Raw genomic sequence first — 5,716 nt, 5'->3', positions numbered from 1 at the left:
TAATATTCAACTCCTCTCTGTGGTTGAAACAATTTAAACTCCAAAGGGAAAGGAGTCAGTTCAGATTTTGATACAGAAACATTCATCCCCAGATCACAGACTCAAAGAGAGTAAGCATGTTTGGATGTGTACCTCCCACACTCACCTCCAGTGAAAGCAGAGACTCATAGTCACCAGCCATCATCCATCAATACAATATGGTTTTTTTCCCCCAAAGAAATAGAGGAACAATGACGGAAAAGGGAATTAGGCTTTGTTGGAAGCTGAAAGCACTCTACCTTAAAACAAGTATACATTAACCGGCTCTTTCTTTCTTCAAATATATGTCCTTAGTATTAACTGTAAGCCAGGTATTCTCCTAGGCGTTTGAGATACAGTAACGGAGACATGCACACTATTTTCTTTTGAGTTGGAGTTTCGCTCTTGTTACCCAGGCTGCAGTGCAGTGGCGCAATCTCGGCTCACCGCAACCTCCGCCTCCTGGGTTCAGGCAATTCTCCTGCCTCAGCCTCCTGAGTAGCTGGGATTACAGGCATGCACCACCATGCTCAGCTAATTTTTTTTGTATTTTTAGTAGAGACGGGGTTTCACCATTTTGACCAGGATGGTCTCGATCTCTTGACCTCATGATCCACCCGCCTCGGCCTCCCAAAGTGCTGGGATTACAGGCGTGAGCCGCCGTGCCCGGCCCACACTATTTTCTTGAGCATAAATTGTACTGATAATCTTTCGGTAGTCTACGCCCAACTGGTAAATTTGGCTGCCCATAAATGTCCACACTTTCCTGTTTTCCTGCCAACACTATCATTCAGGGTACCAATACAGTCAGAAAAATTTATGAGATAATATAGTATTTTATGCACACACACACATACACAGAGAGAGACGAAGACAAGGAAGGAGGAGAGCAAGAGGCTCTGTAGCTGGAGCCACTGCTGGGAGCCGGTGGTCTGATGTAAACAGAGGGCATGACGCCACCCTCGCCAGCTTCTGGACAAGCTCTCTCAAAGTGGGCACACTCTGCTGGCTGCAGTTTTGCTCTTGTCTTTCTTTCTGTGTGCAACACAGCTGAGAGTTGGAACTGGAGCACCACAGAGTGACTGTTTGGTGACCAGCATGAGGCTGAACAGCACACACTGTGCTGGCTGAGCAGAGAGAGGAAAGAAACAAGCATGGGCCTATCACCTCCTGGCTCACCATCACGTGTGGGAGATTACTACAGGCCTAACTGCCAAATTTTAAATATACACAATGACCAGCAACTTTACGGAGCATATACTGACAATCGCAGTCTACATCTACACAAAAGAAATCCAAGGATTTTACATCAATGACACTTACGTCCCATCTTCAACATAGAGTGCCATTTTTTTTCTGGGTCTCTATGTGTTTTATAATAAATGTGTGGGGAAGATTTCCAAATATCTAAAGTGGTTTGAGGTTTGAGACATTTTATTAGCCAGATGTTTCATCTCACTCTGATTCACTATTCGGAGTGAAATATATCTTCAACAATGAAAGTCTGCAGACTTACCCCTGAAGCATAAGAAAAAGGCTTTTACTTTTATACTTTGTAAAGTACACATTTTGCTTTCATTAAGGTCCTCTAAATAAGTAAAAATAATAATCACAGATTGGTAGGCTTTAATGATTCTCAACCAAGCAGATTATTCCTATAGTGTAAGCACTGATTATTTTATTAGAGAATTTACTCGTGATACTCATAGTAGGTCCATCCCCAAATATAAGACTCCAAAGGGAATCATCAGAGTTATACTGTGCTGAAATCTGGAAAAAAAGATGGGACATTTGGGCCTAGTGATGTCCAGAAGCAGAAGGTATATAATTTAGCCACATTTATAATAGAGGTAATTTTAATAACTAGAATTAAAATTACACTTTTCAGCACTTACAAAATCTAAAGTATCATTATTTCATATTCACTTTTCTATAAAATCTCCAGCATATTCTAAATAAATATTCAATAAGTAAATATGCTCTATCCAACATATACTATAATTGGGGACATACTTCCTGTGCCTAGAGCACTTAATGCCTTCAGCGTAAGCTGATCATTGACAAAATTAGAACACTGGCCACTCTTCATTAGTCATTCTGCCAAGTCTCTATAAATCACTTCATTTTTAATATAAGCATACTTTAAAATATATTAGTCAGGGTAAAATAGTGTACGGTGCTATAACAAATAATCAAACCCTGAAATCTCAGTGGTATAACAAAACAGACATTTAGCTGTTACTCACACACAAGGTCGGTGCCTCTTCCAGGTGAAAGCTCAGGGATGCAGACACAATGAGCCATCGTTTCTCCATCTCAGCAGGAAGTTTCCACGGTCACTGTGGCAGGAGAAGAAAGAAGCTAGAGAAGCCATTTACTGTTCAGTCTGAATGGGCTGTGAGTCCCATCCTTTCACAATCTATCAGCCAGAACAAATCCAATGACCCTGCTTGACTACCAAAGACCTACAAAATGCTGTTATTACCCTCCAAAACAAAGAAAGATGATTGGTAATTTCCATCCTATCCACCTTCCAAAACTGGTTTTTCTTTTATTTATCATTGTGCCAATAGAATCAATGGAATGGGACACAACTCATTCTGTGAAATAGAAGTTACCTTGAATTCAGCTTAGTGGGCACAGCATTGCACTTTGATGAGTGTCAGTTTTCCAACTGAAAGTGAGAGGTTGGGGGTTGAAAATTCCTATTGTTCCTTTCAGAGCTGAAATTCTTTGGATATGGCAAGCAGGAGTTTGGTTTACCGTCCTGCATTAAAGGGCAGTGAGGACCCATTTACTGTTGACAAGAGTCTGACAGGCAGCCTCGTACATTTTAAGTACCTGGAAGATAACCTATTTTGGCATGCGTTATGGCAGAAACTTACTTCAATATATATTGCCTTAGAGAAATTTATTCTGTTCAGGACTTCAGATCTTATTTCTGGAAATCGAATCCCTCCTCTTTGCTTTCGGCTAGAGGAAAAGTAGCACTCATCTTTCGGGAGACACTGTGTGGTAGTTTGCTGTCAATAACATCCCATAGAGCACTGGGTCTCGCAACCTACCAGTATAACAGCATGGTAGATGGCGTCTGTGATGCGTGTAGTATTGGCCTCTTCTTGGAAAGTGGAAATGGTTTTATAAAGAAAGTGCAGAAAGAAAATATTTAGAAAGAAACTAATGCAGCAGCAACTTACCTGTAATATGCCAAAGAAATAAAACATAGTAAACATGCAAAGTAATTTTTTAATGTCGTGAAGATCTGTGAAGTGCCATGCACTGTGGTAGCTCATATCATTGTCACAGATCTGCTATTTCACCTTGTTGGCATGGGCCACAGCTCCTCCAACTCCCACTTTGTCTCACTACACATATTTTCAGAATCTTGGACCAAGTGTTTTTCAGCTCTATAGAAAAAGAACCCAGACTCCTTATCAAAGGAAAGTATGATGTGCTAATCCAGCTCCAGCTTGTCCTAAAGATACAAGTAAGTTACATGAGTACATTGTTCATATGCCCATGACCAGAATGCTTGTTACAGTCTGTGAGTAAAGAACTATATAAACAATTTACAGGTGAAGAAAAATTGAGCCTGTTTGCAGAAAATGCAACACAATGTGCTTACAGCACCTGCAAGTAGAAAGCTGAAGTGCTACAGCCCCACTCCAGGCAATGCTCAGTATAGGACACTTCCTGGTGGACAGCACCTGGTGCATACCTGGTCATTTACTTTGCCTTCAAGAAGGCATGGGCAAAGGAACCATCTACAATGGACACTCATGCAGTGGCTAATAGTTTGGTAATGGGTGAAAAGGGAATTGCAAATTACTATCAGAAAATTATTAACAAGAAAGCCTGGGAAAGAAGGATAAGAATAGAACTCTCTGAATTGAAAGGAAATCTCAATATATTTGTGCCCTATGCAAATTCTTACCAAGGAGAAATTGAACAGAGGAGCAGCATAATATTCAAAAGGACCAGATGATTTTTTTTTTTTTGAAATGTAGTCTTATTCTGTCACTGAGGCTGGAGTGCAGTGGCGTGATCTCAGCTCACTGCAACCTCTGCCTCCTGTCACTGAGGCTGGAGTGCAGTGGCGTGATCTCAGCTCACTGCAACCTCTGCCTCCTTAATTCAAGTGATTCTCATGCCTCAGCCTCCCAGGTAGCTGGGATTATAGATGCCTGCCACCATGCCTCGCTAATTTTTGTATTTTTAGTAGAGATGGAGTTTCACCATGTTGGCCAGGCTGGTCTCAAACTCCTGACCTCAGGTGATCCACCCCCCTCAGCCTCCCAAAGTGCTGGGATTACAGGCGTGAGCCACCATGCCCAGCCAGATGACATATTCTTTTGACGCCAGTTTTTGTTGTTTCTGTAATAATCCCCATCCTGGCCCAATAGGATTGTTATAAAAGTGGCCATTGTGTGATGGGTAGGGAAATAACGATTCAGCAACATGGACTTCACTCACTCAGACAATCTAGTTGCAGCCAATATTGAAACCTAACATCATTAAGACACCACTGAGTCCCAATGAAACAACCTTTCCCATGGGAAGGGGTTTGGGGAGGGGTTCAGCCAGTCTCTGGAAGCAGGTTGATTATACTGGACTATTTCCATCATGAAAGGGACACATCTTTGCTTTCACTAACATAGATACTTTCTCTAAATGTGGATTTTCCTTCCCTTCTATCCATACAGTTCTGCTAAAACTGTCATCCATAAAATTACAGAATGCCTTTATCTTGATATTCCACATTGCATTGCTTCTGACCAAGGAACTAATTTTTCAGCAAATGAAATTTTAAAAATGGGGCCCAGAGCATGAAATTTTCATTGGTCTTATGTCTCCGATCAAGCACCTTGATGTCACTGGCCTGATGTATTAGTGGAATGGAATTCTAAAGACTTGGTTACCATGCTAGCTAGTGGAAACATTTTGTGAGCCTGGAACAATGCTGTCCAGGAGGTGGAGCATGCTCTAAGTCAGCAACAGCTGTATAATGCTTCCCCCATAGCCACAGTCTTTGGATCTAGTATTAAGGGGTTGAAACAGTTGAAACAAAGAGTGGCCCTTCTCTCTATTACCTCTGGTAGTCCACTAGCAACATTTTTTCCTGGGGCTCTGCTTGTCAAACAACGTTAGTTTTACTCACTAAAGTTCAGTGTAGGGGGTTGGACCCTAGAACAGCTCACAGACATCCCGCCCATTGACTTTGTTTCTGTGGACTTCACCCAGGCCTGCAGCACTTTCACTCCCCGGGATCTTTCTTCAGTTCTGAGTCCTGAACATGTGTGTGTCCAGCTCTGTGGGGAAAGCTGCCAGCTTCTCCTGCAGCTCACCCACATCACCTGGGTTGGAGATGGTGAGAAACAAATCTAAGTTCTAGTTTGTTCTAATCAGTTTTAATTCATATTAATAAGTGTCAGTGTGTGGGTTTTATTAGGCCTCACTGTATGTCCCAGCTGCCAACCTGGCTTACCCGTAACCTGTCATCTGTTACCTGTAACAGCCTTGCAGTCACATACCATGTCCATCACTTTGCATAGACTTCTTAACCAGTGCACAATCACATAACATCTAATTCCTAAAATAAATTGCTTATTGTATGTCATTCACAGAGTAATAGTTCTCTGATCGAACCCTAATAGAAGTTATAATTGGTATTTATTTTATCCTGCCAAACACTAAGGAG

General features: G+C 41.7%; 1 long non-coding RNA gene across 1 annotated transcript; it reads right to left on the bottom strand.

Annotated features, from left to right (window-relative positions):
- Positions 1 to 1,258: 1,258 nt before the first annotated feature.
- LOC116561675 lies at positions 1,259 to 5,452 on the bottom strand. Its single transcript, XR_004273550.1, has 3 exons — positions 5,236 to 5,452; positions 2,265 to 2,357; positions 1,259 to 1,536 (listed from the first exon to the last, which is right to left on the bottom strand). It is a non-coding gene; the product is annotated as an uncharacterized LOC116561675 (long non-coding RNA).
- Positions 5,453 to 5,716: the final 264 nt, after the last annotated feature.

Source organism: Sapajus apella, unplaced genomic scaffold (genome assembly GCF_009761245.1).
Source record: "Sapajus apella isolate SASKATOON/1434 unplaced genomic scaffold, GSC_monkey_1.0 scaffold30, whole genome shotgun sequence".
NCBI classification, from domain to species: domain Eukaryota; kingdom Metazoa; phylum Chordata; class Mammalia; order Primates; family Cebidae; genus Sapajus; species Sapajus apella.
This window is presented reverse-complemented; position numbering and strand designations above follow the sequence as displayed.